The sequence below is a fragment of the Dipodomys ordii genome, unplaced genomic scaffold (assembly GCF_000151885.1).
Source record: "Dipodomys ordii isolate 6190 unplaced genomic scaffold, Dord_2.0 Scaffold130, whole genome shotgun sequence".
NCBI lineage: Eukaryota > Metazoa > Chordata > Mammalia > Rodentia > Heteromyidae > Dipodomys > Dipodomys ordii.
The window spans coordinates 3451451-3474342 of NW_012267346.1; the positions used below are offsets into that span (position 1 = coordinate 3451451).

General features: G+C 39.4%; 1 protein-coding gene across 1 annotated transcript in view; it reads left to right on the forward strand.

The window, feature by feature from the left end:
• Positions 1-22892, forward strand: part of Atxn1 (ataxin 1) — a 402543-nt gene that overhangs the window by 164064 nt on the left and 215587 nt on the right. The window contains exon 5 of the mRNA XM_013030467.1: positions 898-1022. The gene's annotated coding sequence lies outside the window, so the exon portion shown is untranslated. The remainder of the gene's footprint in view (positions 1-897; positions 1023-22892) is intronic.

Sequence of the window (22892 nt, forward strand, 5' to 3'; positions counted from 1 at the left end):
TCCCATGGTTTCCCTTATTTGCAATATCTAGTATATGTCTGAGACAAGCAGAAAAGGTCAGATAAGTTGATGTTAGGTGAAATGAACCCCAAAATAAATATTCAAATTTTTTTTTCTTTCTTGCTATTGTTTCTACCATATTTATAAGATGATTTCTTTGTGGTTTGTATGTCCCTCCTCCATGGTATAACCCCTGCTTTCATTGTATTTGATGTTGGTATAATTTGTGGAGGAGAAGGGAAAAAACAAATTATTTAAATAGGGATACAGGTGGACCCATTGAAACAATGAGATGTACAAGTTGTTATGTTGAAAAATGAACTTTACAACTTTGGCCAGGCGGGGTGTGGGGGTGTGTGGGGGAGGCTACAATGCTTGATAAGAAATGTACTCATTCATTACCTTGCCCATGTAATTGTAACCCCTCTGTGCGGTATTTTCACAATAAATTTTTTTAAAAATGCAGCACATAAATAGCAATATTTGTGATTTCTTTCATTCAATCTTACAGAGAATTTTTGGACATAAAGATTTCTGTTAATGCCTTTGCCCCTCCACAGGAAGACTACAGATTCTCCAAATAGTAGACTGACCTTCAGGTTAGTGACTAAAACTCTTGGTAGTCTGGAGGGTTTTTTGAGTCTCTTTCTAGCAGCTTTCAATGGCCTTACAGAGATAATCATGCTAATAATGTTTGAAAAAATTAGCAACTAAAACTGCAATATTTGAAGCATAAACTTAAAAACTTGATTGCCTTAACTATAATGATGAGAGAGAGAGAGAGAGAGAGAGAGAGATCACGCAAAGGCTGTTTCTCTTTTTTGTGACTTTAGCTAATGTTAATTGAGGCCACAAAAGCTGCTGAACTCAGTGGGAATCTTGTTTTTATAATTACAGGTTCAAGTGTCTTACATTGAGTTTCTTCTGTCACCTATTGTACTCAAGCAAAATCTGTGGGAAAAGCTCTACTGGGAAGGAGCCCATTGCTTCTGGTCTCCAGTGGATGAAAGCAGATGGTATAGGTAAATATCTTGAGTCGCTAACCAAAAATGATTATCATTTAGCTGTGTTTAGTGGTGGGCTGTATTAATAGCTCTTCACACATTCACACACACACACACATACACACACACATACATGTTCACACATAGGGAATGAGTGTATATCTACCTGGCCAGTATTAACCTTGTATTTATTCTTCCTGTCTCTTCATAAAACTAGAACTGTTGAGCCAGGCATTGTTGGCTCCTGTCTGTCATTCTAGCTATTCAGGAAGCTAAGATTCACAGGACCAAAGTTTGAAGCCAGCCTGGACAGAAAAGTCTGGAAGAGACTCCATGTACAATCAATCAACGAAAAGTTAAGCTAGAGATGTGGCTCAAGTGGTAGAGGACCAACCATGCAAGCAAGCCTAGCAATTGTAATGGCCTGAGTTCAAATCCTGGTAACACACACACACATACACACACACACACACACACACAGAATAGAACTGTTGCTTTTATAGTGGGAAAGAGATAACTTCTACTTATTTTGAGATCACCAATTAGGATAGATGACAAGGCATTGGTAAGAAATGGAGAATTCATCGGCACCAACAATCAGAGAGTCATCATAAAGATCAATAGAATCAATAAAAATATATAGTCCACTAACTTTCATTATTCTTAACAGCATTGTTTTATAGCAGTAGATTTTTTTTTATACAACAGAATTTTTTTGGGGGGTAGGGGTTGGTCATGGGGCTTGAACTCTGGGCCTGGGCACTGTCCCTCAGCTCTTCAGCTCAAGGCTAACGCTCTACCACTTGAGCCATAGTGCCACTTCCAGTTTTCTGGTGATTAATTGGAGATAAGAATCTCACAGACATTCCTGCCAAGGATGGCTTTGAACCGCAATTCTCAGACCTCAGCCTTCTGAGTAGCTAGGATTACAGGGTTGAGCCACTGACGCCTGGCTTACAACAGAATTTTTATGGTTCTGTTCTACACCAGTGAATAAATATCCTACCATTCATTCAGCTGATCTCCTTAATCTGGCTATTGCGTCATTTATAATGTTTTTGCTTTTATGCTGCCAAAATATTCTTGTAGTTCTATGCTAGTTTCCAATATTAATGGCTTCTTTAGCATAATTGTCTATCATCAGCAAATTGCTAAATTGGAGAGTTTTTTTTCTGGTTTTAAGATTTTTGATACTTGTTGCCAAATTATTATCCAGTAGTTATTTCAGTTTCTATTTCCATTTGAAATCCTTGAGAATATCTACGTACACACCCTTTTCCAGGGCTGACAATTCTAAAAACCAGAACTCTTTGCCAGTTGATTGTAAGAAATAGTGTCTCCCTATGTGCACATACGTGCGTGTGGGTGCTGAGTGCCTGTATGCGCAGAATGGAGAGCATTTATTTAGTACGTCATACTGTTTTGAAGAACCTTCCTCTTGTAGACAGTAGCAGACTTGAAACTTAGCAGATTTTGACATTTGAGAAGTAGTACTAAATCGAGGAGGAGTGGAAGAGCCCTAGGGAATTTTAAGTTCTTCCTTTTTGGCCAAGTATTTTTAGACAGTTGTGAAATAACTGGATAGCAATAATTTTCCAATGGAAAACACTTCTTTTGTTGTGCTTAAAAAGAGAAAGAATGAATTTAACAAAAAGCCTTCACGAACATGCATCTGAAGTTTAAGCTCCTCCTGAGCTTAAAGGAGGTATATACATGTGAATGTATGGATACTTTTATATGTGTCAAGTGTTGGGAACAAGATCAAATGTAATTACAATCAGCCTGTAGAATGAATTGGTTTCAGGTCCCACTGGATAAGGCTGCAGGTCCAGAATGCCTGGGCACAGACTCCAACCCCACTGTTGCCTCCAGTTGTCACATAGAACAAGTAAATGCAGATAAACATAGTACCCATCTCATGTATGTTGCTTCAAATAAATACAATGACATGTGTAAAGCTGTGACAGTCTTGTGGCGAGAAAATGTCCAGCAATGCACCAAAATGATCATGATAGATGTCACCAAGTATAATTCCAGTCTGGGAAAATTATTCTGCCCTTCTTTCTCCTCCTTTTCTTTCTCTCTGGTGTCTAAAAGAATGTCACAAACTTCTGAATGACTTGCATTAACACCCAATGAGTACATGTTCTGGGCAGACTACCTGATTGATACGTTCAAGTCAGAGACTCAAAGCAACATTAGAACTCTGAACTCAGACACTTGTCACCTGACACATAGGGGGCACATAGGGATGAGCTCTGTGTGAGAGCAGAGTTCCATTCTCACCCAGGCTGCCTCTCTCCTGGGTGGGACCACAAATGTCAGGATTAGATGAGCTTGTAAGTGTCTTGTGAGCCACAGAAGGAGTGTTTTCAAGTTTCTTGCACCATACATGAGCTGACTCAGCTGATTCCTCTCTTGTTCCTATTACTAAAAATGTTTCATTTCACTAAGTAAGTGAATGAACAAGAAGATAGAGTAAGAGACCCTCAGCTCTTAGACAATTTGGGCTTTGTCCGACATAAGCCCCAAAGGGAAACTGGGGTTTTAAATCCTTCACCCCTTTGGCTACATCTGAAGATTGAAAAGTGAAAAGGAGAATAAGGGTCAAAGAATGGTTTAGACTTTGGGAAGCCAATACAAGGAGACTGGACAACTTTAGCTAATGCCTTACAAATGGTTTCCCATGCAGCCAGCCTGCATGTGTGTGTAGATGCTGCATTCATTCCAATCTGAATTTCCTGTCTAAATGGAATAGCTCTGTATTTCTCAGTAAAAGAGGGGAACATCTGAATTCCCAATTAAGACATTTTAGTCTAAGAATGCCTCTTTAATGGTTCATAAACTATTCTCCTATAAGTGATTCTGAAGATGAATAAGAAAATACAAGTTGGGTCCATACACATATGAGTATTAATTCAACAAAATGAATGTTTGTAGGAGAGAGGACAACAAATACATCGGCAAATATAGGTCAGAAACAGAGTTTCTAATGTTCTTTCAGATTCCAGTGAGGCCCTTTCTGAGTGTGGGTAGAAAGGCCGAGTGTAACTGCAGTGAGAATGGAAATAACACAGCCATACGGAACACTGAGTATTTGGAGAGCACTTACCTTCTTCCTCCTCCACTCCAGAATCAGTACACTCAAACAGAGAGAAAGAAACTATTCTCTAGCTGTGGGTTGCTGGCTGGTGTGCAGAAACACAGACATGTTGATTCTCAAAGGCTTATCAGAGTACATTTCTCTAGGGAGGCAGGAAAGGAGACAATATTATTTGAGCATTTCCAGCAGTGCTGTCGTCACCAGTGTTTAGTTGTCTCCATTCCTTAAGCCTAGTTGTCCAAACCATGTTTGTAGCCTTGCAGGAGAACTATCTGCAAGACCAGGCCAAAACATTTCTGAGTCTGAATTACTGGGACTCCATGGGAAACTTTAGGAGACTCTAAGATGTGGACAGTAGAGAATTAAATGACAACTTTTGAATTGTGACAAATGGAGACAATATCTTTCCACTCCAGTCTCATTCAGTCATTCACCATTCATTTATTCATTTAGCTAATGCTCCCTTAAGGGCTAATTTTTCTGTTATACTACAAGGCTTTGGAGACACAGATTGGGTCAGGCCCGCATGGGCCCAGAGACCTTGTCTCCAAAATAACCAATATATAAAAAGCTGGCAGAGTGGCTCTGTACTAACTTAACTATACAGTTGTGTACCAGTATAACTAACTTTAGTTAACTTCAATTTTAGGTTCCAGATGATAGTAGTCTCACTAGTTGTCACATCTTGGTCAGTTTACTAATTGGAATCCTTCTTTTCAGCTTGGTTTGTGACATTTAACTTTCTTCCCTCCTTTTCTGAATCTGTGTAGGTCTTTTAAAGAATAGAATCAATGGGAGATTTCTTTTATCTCCTTGGGCCTTCAACATAGGTTTTGCAGATGCTACATTTCTGGTTTTAGATTTACTATATATGATGGGTCCTTCCTGTCAACCGCCCTGTTTTGTGGCTCAAGCATCTATTATGGAAAAGCCAGACATTTTTCCTTCTCTTGACAGGCCAATATTGGTTTTTCTATGTCACTCTACTACTGCCAACACACACCACATACACACACACACACACACACACACACACACACACACACACACACACACCTATAGTTCATTTCAGTTCATTCTGGAATACAGGGCCTTTTCCCACTTACATTTCCATGGCTAAGAAAACCTATCTTGTTATACATTAAATAATCTAAAATAGAGATCTTCCCCCAAAATGACCTTGAACAGAAGTATGTTCTTCCCTTTCCTCTGAACTTCATTCAATTTGGATATAGCATCCATAATTCAGAGCCAGTTTGGAGGGAGGCAGCATTTTAAGGTACTTAATGATGTTTTTGTGGTAAAAGGAAAAAGATGGAGAGTCAAATGCTCAAGAGAGTACATAGCATTTTATCTGTAGCTTTTCTAAACTATTTTGAAGCACATTAAGTTTCTAAACAGAATTTACCAGCCATTGGTGTGAAACATTTTACTTTTTAAAAGCTTCATAAATGGTAGGATTTATGATAGCAGTGTGGAAATATTCACATAGTTGTGATAACTTTTATGAAACAAGGTAGAATACTTTGTCATGATGGAATAGAACATGTTCAAATGTGTGTGTAACTGAAGCTTACTGTTTTATGTTTCTATATTGGGGCCCTAAGCCAAGTTCTGTGGGTTCCCTCCCCCAATCCTCTAATACATTGCTGTTGGCTTATGGTTGTGTCAACCATGAGCAAGAGAATGCTGACACAACTCTTCTCAAAGTGACAGGATTCTTTGGTACTTTGTGAATTACACCATGTTCTCTCAGTGTTTATCAAATGAAATGAAACTTTTGATGTATTTTCTTTTTTTCTTTTTTTATTGTAAGAATACTGTACAGAGGGGTTACATGAGCAAGGTAATGAGTACATTTCTTATCCAGCACTGTTGCCTCCTCCTTTGTTTCCCCTTACCATCCCTACCCTCCCATCTCCCCCACCATCCCCTCCCTCCCCTGCCAAAGTTGTAAAGTTTGTTTTTTGACATAGCATCTTGTACATTTCATTGTTGCAATGGATCCACCTGTATCCCTATTTAAACAATTTGTTTTTTCCCTTCCCCTCCCAAAATTATACCAACCAACATCAAATACAGTGAAAACAGGGGTTATACCATGGAGGAGGGACATACAAACCACAAAGAAATCATCTTATAAATATGTTAGAAACAATAGCAAGAAAGAAAAACCACTTGAGTCCTTATCTTGGGGTTCATCAATTTATCTGACCTTTTCTGTTTGTCTCAGACATATACTAGTTATTGCAAATAAGGGAAACCATGGGACCTATGTTTCTTTGGGCCTGGCTTACTTCACTTAATATAATTTTTTCCAAGTCTTTCCATTTCCTAACAAATTGGGCGGTGTCTTTCTGATGGAGGCATAGAATTCCATTGTGTATATATACCACATTTTCTTGATCCATTCATCTACTGAGGGGCATCTAGGTTGGTTCCATATCTTAGCTATGGTAAATAATGCTACATTAAACATAGTTGTGCTGGTAGCTTTAGTGTGGTCTTGTTTGTGATCATTTGGGTAAATGCCCAAAAGTGGGATTGCTGGGTCATAGGGGAGCTCTATATGGAGTCTTTTCTAAGTGGAATGATGAATATTCGATCCTTCCTTCCTTCCTTCCTTCCTTCCTTCCTTCCTTCCTTCCTTCCTTCCTTCCTTCCTTCCTTCCTTCCTTCCTTCTTTTTATTCTTCTTTTTTTGGCAGGACTAGGTTTTGTTTTCATGGCATTGTACTTGCTAGGAAAATAAGAAGTCTACCACTTGAGCCCCACCCAGCCATTTTGGTTTTAGTTTGAGTTTTATACAGGGTCCCAGTTTTTGTCAAAATATTACAGGTGTGGGTTATGATACCTAGCCTAAGTATTCTTGCCGTTTTTATTTTTATTTTTTTAATAGTACTGGGGATTGATCTCAGGGCCTTGTACAGGGGTTCTACTATGCTCACAGCATTTTATACTTGCTATTGTTCATGTAAGGTCTTACTTTTCTTGCCTGGACTGGCGGAACTCCATACTTCTTGTTGTTGGGATGGAATTTCATGAACTTTTTGCCTGAGTTATCCTCAAACTGTGACCCTCCTGATCTTTATCTATCCCACTAGATAGGATTACAAGTCTGAGCCACCAGGCTTCCATCTCTAATAGAGATAGAAGGGAAATTGAAGGTCATTTAGACCCTTCTCTCCCTAACTCAGGAGATGCCACCCAGCATCATTAAAATATTTCATTTAGCTAGTACTCAAACAGTGTTTTTTTTTTCAATCCATTATTTGTTGAAACTGCCCTTGTAGGATTTTAGAGTAATGTACCAAAACATCTTAAGAGTAATGTTTTAGGTTTGGGTTGTTTGTTTTTAGGTTTTCTTTATACCAAAGCTTTAACTCAGGGTTGTTCATTGCCTTACTTCCTTGGCTGTTGCTCTACCCCTTCAGCCATACCTCCAATCCAGTTTTTTGCTGGTTATTTTGCAGATGGAATCTTGAAGACATTTGAACCATGCTCCTCTGAATCTCAGCCTCCTTAGTAGCTAGGATCAGTGATGTATTAAATGCACTGGCACCTGGTACTTTGCTTTTGTATTTTGCTTTGTTTTATTTTTAGCTAGCAGAAAGAATTCTATGCCAGACAGTACTATCAAAAAGATCATTTCTTCAGATTAAATACAAAGTTTGTCACTAATCTTTCTTTAGGCTTTCACTAAATGTCTTAGTGAAATTTGGAAGGGGAGTTTCTATACTTGGCAGTCACATTGTGTTCCTCCTATTTTTGAAAAAACGTTAATTCCCGTCTCACCCAATTCTCTCTCTCTCTCTCTTTAATACAATGGGGGCAATGGGTCACTATGAATTATACACTTTGCCTAAGAATATATCGTAGTTCATAGGAAATGTTCCATGCACATTGGCTCTTACTACCGGGTCTTTTTCTCCTACTCAATATGTATTTTTTGTTTGTTTGATTTGGTTTAGTTTTGGTGGAGATTCTCTTAAGTATCTAAAATAGATAAATATAATCAAATGAAACAAGTTCAGTGCTGGAGAAGTAGGGCTATTGTTGGCCTCTGTGTCAGAGATGTGATCCTCTGAGCATGGCTGCGGGAGAGCCCAAGTTCAAGTGGAACGCCTTTGGACTTCAGAATCAGAAGGGCTTTGAACAGGTGCTCAGCGATGCTGTGTGGACAGAATGCATTGTTCTCCAAGGTTTTGTCTACTTCTAAAAATGATCATATTCCCTCCTTGGTGTTTTAAGAATTGGAAGCCCTGGTAGAAACACAGAATCTCGGTCAATCCACCCTCAGTGCATTTTGTTGAGTTTGTGTTGACTGGTTGTTTGATCGGTGCCCTCCTTCTTGCTCAGGTAGAACAAATAGCCTTTTCTACCAGAGATAAGGATCCAACAACTTCAAACAAAACCAAACACTCATTTGAAGTACCAAAGCATGCTCCTTCCAGGTGCTTAGCCCCTTATACCAGCCTTTGAGGGGGTGCAGGAGCAGTGCTGTGCTTTGCTTCTGGGATGCAGCCATCTTGGGTATGGGATTTGGTGGCTGTGTAACAGTCAAGCTGCATGTGGTACGTTATGACAGTCTGGGGGAAAGGAGAGAGACAGAAATAGCAGATTTCAAAATAAAACAGCAGGGAAAGTGGAGTTGGGCAACACCAAGAGAAGATAATCTGCCAGAGAGGCTGACATGACCCCCTGTTTAGACGGTGTGAACGAGAGTCTTCCAAGGCCAACTTATTACTGCTTAAAATACGGGAACCTAGTCATATTCCTAAACAGGGGCTTGCCTGATAACTCCTTGAGACATTGCCTCATGATTTCCCCCCCTCTCTTTCTTTCTCTCTCTCTCTCTCCTTTCTTTCTCCTCTCTCTCCTCTTTCTCTCTTCTCTCTCTTTTCTCCTCTTTCTCTCTCTTCTCTCCTCTCCTCTCTCCTTTCTTTTGCCTCTCTCCTCTCTCCCTCTCTCCTCCTCTTCTCTGTGATCTAATTATCAGGCTGTGATGATACATAACTAGAGCTGTTCTTTTTTCTAAACAAGTTTTTTTATTGTGAAAATACTGTAAAGAGGGGTTACAATTACATGAGCAAGGTAATGAGTACATTTCTTATCCAGCATTGTTGCCTCCTCCTTTGTTTTTCCCCTACCATCCTGTCCCTCCTACCTCCTCAACTACTCCCCGCCTACCCCTCCACAGAGCTGTTCTTTTAAAGCCACCTCTTTCTTTTGCCCTTGCATGAGATAATATCATACTTACGTATCTATGACATCAGAATGCTCTAAGCTGAAAATCATTGTTAAAGTAGCTTTGGGCCAGTTCTGTCATATGAACTTACAGGCAAGAAAACTGCTCTGCACAATTCTAGGACCATGGTAATAACAGATATGGAAAGAAGCTTCAAGAAATGTACCTTGGGGATAAGGGTGCAGTTCAGTGTAACACGCATAAAGCCCTGCATTCGATCCTTAACACCGAAAACAAAGATACCTTGGAAATACAGTTGAGGGAAAATTAGAACTATTTAGATTGTCTGTAATGGGGGTAACCATTGTGATAAATGTTAGGGTAAATGTTAGGGTAAGACCACGGTTGTCACAGTGTATAAAATTGAAAAGTACCTTGCAATCAGTGCAACCAATAGTGTAAAAATAAAAGGCAAAGAAAAGGTTTGTGAACGGTTTGTTTGAAGTGATCAAAACATCAGAGTCTAGGACCTTTGTATCTTTCAAAGGATGATTCTAAGGTGGGGAGTGGAAATGGGGAAAGCAGGTAGCAGTTTTTAAAGCAACCTGGAAATTTTAGTTTAAGCAGAAAAGAGAATTTTGGAAAGAAATTTAAAAGGATTCAACTGTTACCTCATTCAGAAGCACACCCTTTAATAATTAGCAAATAAGGCATGCAAAACTGTAATGTGAATGGATGAGAACTGTAGGTATGCTCTTTATCAGAATCTGCCATGATTTTCTAGTGTAGAGTAAGCTCTTAGGGATAGTAATCACATATGGGAATAATCTAGAGACCCATTCGTTATTAAGAGGGGCAAAAATCCAGATGCTAGGGACTCACACCTGTAATCCTAGCTATTCAGGAGGCTGAGATCTGACGGTTCAAAGCCAGCCTGGGCAGCAAAATCCGTGAGACTCTTATCTCCAATAAACCACCAGAAAACACTAGCCTTGAGCAGAAGAGCTGAGGGACAGCACCCAGGCCAAGAGTTCAAGCTGCATGACCACAAAAAGAGGGGGGGGGCAGGAAACTACTGTATAAACATTTAAAAGTCTACTTGAATTGTTTTTTGGTGTGCTCTACCATTTTTTCTAACCCAGAAATTCTCTTACGTGCATAGAATTTTCTGAAATACTTGGATAAGCTCTCTAAAAGAATTGTCTACTCTCTGGTTGAGCTATAAATGACATTGTTGTATTATAAATATTGTCTACGAGTAAACCTTCAATAAGAGATGTCTGGTTACATTTAGCAACTCCCCTTTTGGGGAAGGCTGGATGGAGGGGTGCTGGGAGTGAAGAACAAGAGTACTAAGTAAGATGCTGATAGATGAAGAGATAGAGAAGGCAAATCACAGCGGGTGAGTCTTTACCAAGGGCGGCTGCCATGCTGAAATTCCCTTTATGCATCAGCCCATCTGTCTCATTAGCTTCTGTCTCTTAATCACAGACTCCATCAAGTGTCTACATGTCTTTTTTTAGCGGCTTAATCTTCTAGCAAAGTTAACTAAAGGAAATCAACTGGATTATGTGCTGTTTGTGTGTGTATTTGCATGCATGCCAGGGGGTGGAACAGGCTATATTTATAAATAGATACAAACCTAGAGATGAGTCTATGCATATGAGCATATTTGCAAGTGCATTCATGAATATGTGTGCATGTGTGTGGGTGCTCACAGACGCAACACATATGTGCCTGTGTTGTGTTCTCACTGACACGGAAAAGACACAGTGACATTAATTAGAAAAGGTGATATACAACAGTGAAAGTAGAGATCTTTTGGTGTGTACTATGGTAATTGGAGTGGATGATGCAATACTATGTGTGCCTAAGAGTTTGCTTATTCATGCTTAGAACAATGGTGGGAGGTTAAATATTAACAAGTTGAAGTGTCAATAAATGCCTGGATACAAATTCTCTATTGTGTGCAGTTAGTTCAGCAGTCAAGCATTGGGCTTTCGATGTGTCTCTGCTTGCTGGGAATTCAGAAAGCCTTGGATGAAGAATGTTCCAGAGTATAATTTGTGGCAGAAAATGGTGCCCCTGTTGTTTGTTTATTATTCCTGTGAAATGTTTGCAGGACTGAACTATCACACGCAGCAAAGAACAGCTTTGTTTGGAATACAGGAGAAACAGTACAAGAAAATTGAATTAAGGGAAGGCATTGAGAGAGAGTCCATCTTTGATTGATGAAGCTTCCTATTTGTGCTTCATTATTCCCTGTGAGGGAATAAAAATGATGAAATTGGACTTGAAAACTGGATTAAGACAGATGGATTCTTCACTCTTTTTTTTTACCTTTTGCATTTCCAGTTTTCTTAGTAAGGCATATCACCACTATATAAAGACTATGTTTACTACATTAAATCTTAACAAGTAGGCCTTTGTCTGGTCCTGGTGCCTCTCATGATGTAATCCTAGCTACTCAGGAAATAGAGATCTGAGGATCAAGGTTTGAAACCTGACAGGGAGAAAAGTTCATGAGACTCTTAACTCTGCAAGAAGCAGAAGTGAAACAGTGTGTTCAAATGGTAGAGCACCAGTCCTGAGTGAAAAGTACAAGTTGAGTTCATGCCCCAATGCTTGAACAATAATAGCAGCAACAAAAACTCTAAGAAGTGAAAAATTATGCCATTGAAGTTGCAATTTTTAGGAATTAGTTTATAAGATACAGGGGCTAAGTGTATCTGGATAGCAACTGTCTCTAAATATTTTATTTATTTTATAATTTTTACTAATAATTACATCTCTAAGTGTTTTATATGGCTGCTTATTTTAGTAGAAGCAATGGATTAAAGAAGGGAATTTTTGGTTCAAGAACTCTATTTACCCATATGTTATCTACCTTTCTTTTCTATATAGAGTTTAACTTCAAAAACTGTCCACACAAACTTGTGGACATACATGCAGTCTCTCCTAACTAGATTCTTAATCATATGGTAGAAGAGATTGTTTTATTTGTTGTTGTAACTCTAGCAACTTAAGTCAAACATAATTTGTTGAATGAATGAATGAGCTCAGCAACTGAGCTCAGCAACTACTGTGTGTCTGTCACTGTTTTACCACTGAGGGACAATGTATGAGAAAAATAAGATATGGCCATGTGTTCTCTGATGTAGTTTAAAAATATAGTTGAGTCATCAAACAATTTGATCAATGAAAGAAATGGTAAAGTATAACACAAAGAATAAAATAAACACACATCTGTCCACACTACCATAATATTTTTAATGAATTCATCAATGGGGAGAGGAAACAACTCTTCCTTACAGAGTGCTGATTACTAAGGAAGAAATGAGGAAAGTAGAGGGGCATCATTGGAGGCTGCAGTATTTATTGCCATGGAAAGTTCTCATGGTTGATGAATTGAGAGGGACACAAGTAAATTGAATGGATGAGAATTAGAGGGCCAAACTTCAATCAACAGGCCTTTGCAGAGGAATTCCTAACATAGTGTGTTATTGAGTGACTGTGTTTACGTTTGCATCACCAAGAATGGATGCTGACATCATGAATTCCTTTGATATGGAGCATTGATGGCTTGTCTCTGTGATAACCCCCTTTATTAGTGCAAATGAAAGACACTAGAAAATAACAGGCCATTCTTCTTCCAAAGTCTTGAAAGAGAAGGAAACACTGAAGGACTGACACCCAATGGAGGAGACAAAAAGAATTATAGCAAGGAAATGGAATCTAGCAGAATCCTAGGCTAGACTCTGAAACAGAATAAAAGGTTTCAGTAGAATGAGTAAAATCTTAATAAGTTCTATAGTTTCCTTGGACTTCTTAGCCAAGGTTAATTTTCTAGTCTTAATCCTTGTCCTCTGGCAAGATGCTCACCTATAGGTTAGCATCTAAATTATCTTTTGAAAAATGTAATCTAGGGCCCAACCACAATCCATAAGAAGCCATTGTAGAGCAGTCATGACAATACACAGCTGAGAATTTGTGGTGGTAAGAGGGGATTCTTTCCAGGGGGATTCTTTGGGAATAGTGGATGACAAGAGGACTGAGAAAGGAGGGAAGAAGGAGGAGTGAGAAAAAATTTCTTATGAGAACCAAAACCTAGTGCAGGCCTTAGTCTGAGGTGTAAACACAGGTACACTGGCAACAGGAACAAAAGTACAGGAAGAGGCAGTTAACTTCTGTAGTATACATTGGAAAGGCCAGCTGAATACGTTGTGTGTTTTACTAGGGATCAATAAGAAAGAAAGTTGGATGGCTTTGTAGCAGGCAGAGGAGAAGGTTCACAAATCCCTGACAGAACTGGGTTTTTATCTCCTCGTGGTTGTAGAACTAACTGGGAGCTGGGGCTCACTGCTGCAGTTATGAAAGAGTTGGATAAGTAAATTGGGAATTCCTAAAAGCTAGTGAGAGATGATGGTTCCGTTGGGAAGGGATGCAAGAAAGAGGAGGCAATAGTCCAAAGCATTTGAATGGATAGAATCATCAAACTTGGTGATTGATGGGTTTGGAGGAGGAGGAAGAAGGAACAGACAAAGATGATTCTGAGGTAATGTCAGAATAATTTGGCAGACATGAGAATGTCCACAGTGTAGAAACAGGTATGATAGGTGAAGATGATTAAAGAGAGTGTATTATGTATACAGTGTGAGCCCTACTACCTGTGGCTAGAGCTGAACTGAATGAATGGATGGATGACCCAGAGAGGCCCACCTGTAGTGGAGTTCCTGCTTCTCAAATAAGAAAGAAGAGCATTGGCCTACTCTTATTTCTAGAAGACGCCATGACCAGTGTTAGGATATGTTTCACTTTGACACTTCTTTCCTCTTGATAAAGATGTCAAGGCTGGGTGCTGATGGCTCATGCTTGCAATCCTAGCTACTTAGGAGGTTGAAATCTGAGGACTGAGGTTCCAAGCCACCCCAGGCAGAAAAGTCCCAGTGAGACTCTTATCTCCAGTTACCACTCAAAAACCAGAAGTGGCACTGTTGCTTAAGTAGTAGAGTGCTAGCCTTGAGTGCAAAGAGGCTCAGAGACAGCACCCAGGCCGAGTTCAAGCCCCACAACTGGAAAAAAAAAAGAGATGCTAAGCTTCCACTTGGGTTCTACTGACACATATAAACCAAAACACAAAACACCACTGTCCTTGGGAAAGCCACACATTCTCCCTTCACACTGCCAAGAGATCGGCCACAGGTCCCAGAGGAACCAAACATGGAAGTTAAAACAGTAAATACAACATTAGGGAAGAAATAGAAAAACTGTTTAAGCATGCATAGACTTATATCCCAAGCTTCTCATTTTTGGGTACCACATTTTTCAACTTATATAGTACCTACTGAGCAAACCCTTAATTACTGTTCTTCTGGTAAGATTTTGTCATCCTCTTCTTTTGCCCTCCCCCCTCCCCCCCCCCACATTGGATTTGTCCCTTGCTCCATTATCTAGGATTTTCCAGCATCTTTAGTCTCTTGACTTTGGTCACTTTAAGAGTTTTTACCTATAGATTGTTTTATCTTTGAGACCAACCAACATAATTGTTTTTTTTTCTTGATTATTTCTTAATAGCTTGTATGTGTGTGTGTGTGTGTGTGTGTGTGTGTGTGTGTGTGTGTGTGTGTGTGTGTGCCATTTCTGTGACTTGAACTCAGAGCCTGAGCACTGTCCCTTAGCTTTTTCACTCAAGGTTGATATTCTACCACTTGAGCCACAACTCTACTTCTGGCTTTTTGGTGTTTAATTGGAGTGTTACAGACTTTCTTGCCGAGGCTAGCTTTGAATTTTAGCCCCAGATCTCAGCCTCCTGAGGAGCTAACTAGCTAGAATTATTGGTGTGAGTCACAGAAGCCTAGTGACAATACTTTCTTAGATTTCAGTCAGTCATTAAGATAAATAAACATGTTATTGGCAATAGTAATATGGAGAAGAAGTTAATCCCTCATACAGTTAACTCTAATTTGCTTGATTCTTGGAAAAATGTGTAATTGTAGAAGTCGTGCTTCTGTTCGGGAATTGGGCATTGAAGTAACCTTTGCCACATGTAAACATAAACTTCAAATGCTTTTTTTTTTTTTTTTTGATGAGAAGGTTCTGGTTCTGTGAAGTAAGCATTGACCATGGTGTATTTAACACACGGCTTCAATGGCATTGGGCAATCCACTATGAATTAGAGTTTTGTGTAGAATGTTAAAAGGAATCACATCTTTTGTGGCTGGGACATGGGCAAAGGCAGAAACCCTTTGAAGTGGCCCTCAAGGCTTCCTGTGGAAACACATATATTGAAACTGGTAAGATAAAGAATCTTTTTATATCCTTCTATACTAATGTATTGACTTCCATATTCTTTTCTAGGGCACATGATTGAAAATGATAATGGCAGTCCATGTTCTGTAGCAAAGTTCTTTATAAAAATCCTTTGTCTTTAGCCGGGTGCCAGTGGCTCATGCCTGTAATCCTAGCTATTCAGGAGGCTGAGATATGAGGATCGCGGTTCAAAGCCATCCCAGGCAGGAAAGTCCGTGAAACTCTCCAATAAACCACCAGAAAACCGGAAGTGGTGCTGTAGCTCAAGTGGTAGAGTGCTAGCCTTGAGCTGAAGAGCTGAGGGACAGCGCTCAGGCCCAGAGGTCAAGCCCGCGACCAACAATAACCACAAAAAAATCCTTTGGACTGGGAAGGTGACTTAGTGGTATTAGAGTGCTTGCCTTGCATGCATGAGGCCCTGGGTTTGATTCCTCAGTACCACATAAGCAGAAAAAGCTGGAAGTGGTGCTATGTACGGCTCAAGTGGTAGAGCGCTAGCCTTGAGCTGAAGAGCTGAGGGACAGTGCCCAGGCCCAGCGTTCAGGCCCCAAGACCAACAACAAAAAAATCCTTTGTCTATGGTTCTTTCCATAGTTTCATATGTCAGTTTCCCTGCAGTTTCAGAGTGACTGAGCGACACAGTGCTCTCCTTACAGTGGCTGTCTTGTTTTGTTTGGGGGTTATTTGGTGGTGGTAGTATTTGGCAGCCAGTTGTAAACAGAACTCTGGGAACTTCTCATGGACATAAGATGAAGGGAGACAGAACTCTCACTGTCATGTGTAATATACTCCAAGCTGCTTAGGACTGGAAGGCCCTTGGGTTTTCCTTTGTCAATGAGATGGTACATGACCAGCAAAGAAACACTTCCTATCTCCGGGAAAGCCACATGGCAAGTGAAGGATCATTTAACCTGTTTTTCTAGAGCTGTGATCATTGACAAGATGGAGAGCACCTAGAAATTTCAGTAGGAGAGCCAAGGGCCAAAAGCCAAGTTTTAGAATTAGACTAAACCCATTTCATATTTTATCTAAATCTAGAGTTTTAATTATATCCCCCCCAAATCTCAGAAATGGAATAAAGGGACATTTAGAGACCAAGGCCTTTCCTTCTTTCATTTCTCTTCTGCTAAATGGAATGAATGAATAATGGCAAATGGATGAAACTACTTCTCTTTGCTTTTAAAGTATTTTTATTAGCATATATTAGTGGCATGAAAAAGTTTCATTGTGATTTTCCATACTTGAATGAACTTGAACCACGATCACTATCTCTTACTTTTGTTCCCTCTTTTCCCTTTTTTTTTTTTTTTTGTCGGTCATGGGGCTTGAACTCTGGGTCTGAACACCATCCCTCAGCTCTTCAGCTCAAGGCTAGCACTCCACCACTTGAGCCACTGGACCATTTCTGGTTTTCTGAGTGGTTTAATGGAGATAAGAGTCTCATGGACTTCCCTGCCTGGGCTGGCTTTGAACCATTATTCTCAGATCTCTGCCTCCTGAGTAGCTAGGATTACAGATATAAGCCACTGGCGCCTGGCTTTCTTTTCCTTTTTTATTTACAATTTTTAATTGGGCTTCATTATTCTATTTTCCTATATGCCTCCTAGCTGCTTTCAACAAAATTCAAATGATATAATTTCTGTGAATTTAGTCATAAAAATGATATGATTCTAGTTCTCTTCTCCAGAGAACATATTTATGGGACTCCCATCTATGTATGAAATGTGGGAATAGTAGAAAAAAATCTTCTCAGGAAAGAGAAAATGACCAACATAATATCCTGTCTTTTACTCTGCAGTCCTAATTGGCTCTGGACCCTCCAAGTAAAGTTAATGATTTAACAAGTTTAATTCTTTAATTTTCCAAACAGACTTAAAAAGAATAGGTGGATTTTCTAATGTTAAATATGCCAATTTCAGCATTATAAAATTTCTTCAGTATAGGGCCGGTTAGTGTGAAGACAACCCAACCTAGTAGATATTTCAGAGTGGCTGAACATAAAACAGCTTCTGAGCTGGACTAAAGAGCTGACAGAAGAAAGGGCAGGAATGGTTTGGTAACAAACATCTCAACTCTTAGTGGTGCAGTGATAGTAAAAATTTCCTTTTAGATCACATTATAGTTAACTGGGGAAATTCTGCCGCTGGGGTTCATTCACTTGGTGGTGAATTTTATTTTTTTTTTAAGGATTAGCAGGTTTTATTGAGCTATTTCTTTGCTGTTTTAAAACAAAGAGGGTTTTTGTTAATCTTTTGGTGGTGAATTTTAGACCCAGAGTCTTTGTCCCTCATGATTTAGCTAGTGCCTGAGGTGTTGAGACCTTAAGATCTTTGGCATTTGTCCAGTAGAAGGGAGAGTAAGTAGCCTCATTGGAGGCTAGTAAATGGAATGGACAGATCTCAGGCACGTGGACATGGTTAAGTATAGGTAAAGTTGGAATCTATTCATTTGCACATGAAGGATGGCCGGAAAACTGGTTTGTTGGACAGTTCTCCTGCTTCTCCCAAATTGGACACCTTCCTGTCCTGACTGTATCCTTTACCTGGTGTTAACCTGTGTATCACATTATTGGTGGCCATCATAGCTGTGCCCCTGAATCAATCAATGGATCATGACTTCATTACTCAAGCTATCTGGATCTGAACTTACCTTCTGCAATTTTCACTAGAAGAAGAGGAAGTGGTTGTGGGACAGGAGGCAAAGGGGCCTCCTAAATGGCAAATTGCCATTTAGTGATGCGGCCCTATTACCCCTCTGGGCTTGGAGGGAATCCCTTCCCTGAGGCTGTTCTTGTGACTCAGGACCTGTTGCTGCATCTTCCATCTTCGCTTCCTTGGGGCTGAGTGCCTGAGCTCTTCCTGTTTGCCTTGGCTAAATTTCTAGGGAATTCCTGACTTTACCCCAGGCCTTGTCATTTGTGTGTATATGTGCTATCAAAACTCTGAAACCAGTTTGAAACAACTTTTACTACCCTTTGATGGGGAGATGACTAATGATGGGAAGGGTAATTAGAGACTGGGAGGGGAGGAGCGGGGTTAGTATTAATAATGAAATCTTTTCATTTTTTAAAAATATGGCTTAGTTGAAACAGGCAGACACGAACATATAAATGGAGACAGGCAGATATCAAAAAACACTATGAAGGTCCAGGATATTTGGTATTGGGGGTTTAACTCAGGGCCTGTGCTTGTTAGGCAAGCATTGTACCCCTGGAGCTATGTTTTTCAACCCTTTTTTATTTTATGTTCCAGTTAGGGTCTCATGGTTTTTCACAGAGCCAGCCTTACACTGTGATCTTTCTACCTCTGCCTCCCATGTTGCAGGTATGTAACACCATTTCTGGCCCTGCTCTTAAGTTTTTTACAAAGTATTAGAGCAACCTTGCTTCACAGTTATTGGCCACTGGAGTTTTTCTACATCCTGAACTCAGGATGTAGGACTCAGTTTGCTTTAATGCAAAACTAAGCACTATGTGTCACATGATTTCACTGCAAAAATGAGTTTTGAGTTTTAAGTAACAGATTTACAAATGAACTTTCTGTACACAAGTCATTCATAAATCCAGGGCAGCCTGTCCGAGGCATGTAATCCAGAGATAACATTTATCAGTGCCTCATCAATATGGGTTTTTCAAGTTGACTTATGTGCATTCTTCTCTGCCTTCATTTTGCTGATAGTTTTACTCTTAAAATTTAATACTCTTTTTCTGCTTAGAGAAACATTCGCTTTGGAGATGTTTCAAATACCCTCATGATTTGAGATAGTGATTTTATCTCCCAATTTATCTTTAGATGGATTCATGGCTAAGAACATCTTTTGCACAGGCAAAAGAAAAATCGTAGAAAAGCTGAAAACTATTGAAAAGAAAACCAGGAAAGAACAGAATCTTTCTCTTGTATTGCTGTCAGATTTCTTGTAGTGTAATTATTATGTTAGTTTGCAAAGGTTAAAGAACACTGAAGTTTATAATTCTCTGCTGTGTATGTGCATGCCACTCATGAAGTGTGTGTGTGGGGAGAATCTAACACATCAAAGCAAAATAACTTGTTAACATAAAAGTTCAGAGCCTAAATAGTTTGTCACTACAAAGGCATACTTCATGGCTTTTCATTTGCTTTTATACATGAATCAGTGTGTCAGTTGCTGGTCCATGGAGCCATTATACAGATTACAAATGTGTACATGTGTGATATGCACAGAAATACTCTTGCCCCACCATATTATAGAGTAAAAAGCTGGCATGCTGGTCCTGGAGATGTTCCTGCTTAGGAATTGTACTTCTGCATGCAAGTGAAGATTTTGCGCTGTTAGCTGAGCAGCTGATGGAACAGAATCACAAATGTTGCTGATGCTGTTCTGTGGGGAAGTAGAAATAGAATGCTGGGGATGGTGTAAGCTTGTCAGAGCGAGACTGTCAGAGTGATGTGCTTCCATATTAAAAAGAATACTTTGTTCCCCCTCACACACACTCACACCCCTGCAATAGGATAAGAAACATTTATTTCTGTTGTCGTTCTGGCTTGTAGCTGTAGATGCAGACTTTGATGTCAGTAGAGTTCAGATGTGTTAAATAACAGAGCTGTTTAATGGTCTTTCTTTTCTGTTTTTAAATAGTACTGTGTTCTAGGCAAGAAACAATTTCCTCTAATTTTATGTATTGTAGCTTCTGATGGTTTTTCTTTACTGTCAGAGCTATGAGTCTTGGTCTTTCTGTCATTCTCAGTCAGACATCATTTTCCCCTTCATAGATTCCGCATCGCCTTAAAGTTCATTAATTGGCAAATACCTTTAGAAGGGTTTTGCAAAAACTAAACAACATAGCTGTGCTTTAATAGAAAGAAGCCTACAAGCCGGTGAAAAATCAAGCAATTGATGAACTCTTGAGTACTATTTGAAAGTGAGGTATTGTAATGAAATACTCTTAAGGTATTACTGAGCATTGAATGCTAAAACATATAAAATAAAATTTCCATTTTCCCATAACTACAATGTTACAAGAATAGTAACAATTTGTTCTATCCCACTTTTAGGGAGACTCCAGACGTATAAAATGCTGACAGAAAAATCATTAGTTCTGAATATCTTATGAGTCCTTTCACCTTCTCTAAGCATCAGCAGAATAAACACTCTATCTCTTGTCTCTGGATGCAAAATCTTGAAAGAATAGAATCTAAGTTAATGTAATGGCTTCACACTTTATGGTTATAAACCAACTCAAGTTTATACGTTTTCTTGGCTATTTTTGTCAGGTAGAGATACATCAAATCTTTATTCTTATTGTTGGATGTAATCTTAAATCCCAACGGTGTAGAAGGTCTCTCATGTCCATTTGGAAATCCTTCCCTCACCGCACATACAGCACAGTCAGGTGGTTCTTAGTTCCTATGGAATTTATTTGTAGATCACGCACACAAGCAAAGCTGGCACCTCCTCATGAAAATTGGGCCCTGTGGGTTACTTTAAGATCCTTGAATGTACTTTGCCTCTGTAGACATTTCTTTTTTATAGCTGACACTCCATTGATCAGAATAACCTGTTATAAAATATGATGGTTCATCATGTTTTGGGTGTTCGGTGTTGCACATTATATTAAAAGACTTCAACATTCAAAGAGACATTCTTAATCCTGTGCATTAAAATACTTCTCTTGGAATTTTTTTCTTCTGCCAGTACTGGGGTTTGAACTCATGGCTTTACATGCTCACTTGGCTTTTTTACTCAAGGCTAGAGTGCTATTGCTTGCACCCCACCTCCACTTGCAGCTTTTTTTTAATTGGTAATAAGAGTCTCACAGATTCCTCTGCCTAGCTTGGCTTTGAACCATGATTCTCAGATCTCAATCTCCTGAGTACCTAGCATTACAGCCACTAGTGCTTGAAGAAATGTTTTCATGTTTAATTCCTGGAATGTTCAAAGAGAGGTGGAGCTTTTGCTATTTTATTTTTTTGGTTTTAAGCTAACATTACTCAGAGACATATCACTCAGGTGGAAATTAATATTATGGTGATAATTATTAGTGTGATTCTGATTATTTTTGCAAATGAATGAACTTCTTTTTTTAATGTCCATGTTCTCTTAAAAACCCTGTCAATTTTTATGAAGAAGGCTAATTTCCTGGAACCAACAATAAGATGCTAGAGGTTACTTTTAAGGCAATTATTGGTCTGTTTATCAGATAAATCAAACATCCAATGGAGCAAGAGAATGGTTTTTCGATACTGCCTCCTTGCAGTTCCCTTAAGACAATGCCATTACCTGGTAGGTAGAGTAAATCACTACTTCCTGGAATCCTGACTTACATACAGCAAAGCAAACAAAACAAAACAAAACAGAAAAGAAAACAAACAAAATGTTATGAAAGACCCATCTCCTTTAAAGTTTTTGCTTATACAGATTAAGCAGAATCCCAGCCGTATGGGAGGCTGAAATTTGGAGGTTTGTGGTTCCCAGGATAGACTGCACATAAACACGAGACTCATCTTAATTAAGAGCTGGAGGTAGTGACATATACTTTGTCAACCCAGCTGTGTAGGAAGTGTCAATAGGAAATTACAGTCCAGGCTAGCCCAAGCATATATGTGAGCTCCTACTTGGAAAGTAACAAAGACAAAAGAGATAGAGGTGTGGTCTCTAGAGCTAGAGTATCTAGAAGTGCAATGCCATGAGTTCAAACCTCAGTACTACTAAAGAAGGAGAAAGAAGAAAGAAGAAAGAGGAGGAGGAGGAAGGAGGAGGAGGAAAAAGGAAGGAAGGAAGGAAGGAAGGAAGAAAGAAAGAAAGGAAGAAGGAAGAAAGGAAGGAAGGAAGGAAGGAAGGAAGAAAGGAAGGAAGGAAGGAAGGAAGGAAGGAAGGAAGGAAGGAAGGAAGGAAGGAAGATGACAACAACAGCATGGATTATTTTTTTTCCTGGCCCTGGGGCTTGAACTCAGGGCCTGGGCACTGTTCCTGAGCTTCTTTTGCTCAGTGCTAGCACTCTACAACTTGAGCCACAGCTCCATAAATCTCAGACTTTCCTGCTTAAGCTGGCTTCAAACTGTGATCCTCAGATCTCAGCCTCCTGAGTAACTAAGATTACAGGTGTAAACCACCATTACCCAGCTGTGGATTAATTTTTAAACTACTGGATTCATGTGAGCAAACAGAAAATAGTAGCTAAGATAAAAAGATGCAAGTGGAACAATTAAGAGGAATATCTTCCCATAGCATCCTCATCTCCTGGGGAAGGGAATGACATCATAGGATGCTGAGAGTAAATAAACAGCTGAGATCCTACTTTCGCTCACTCTACC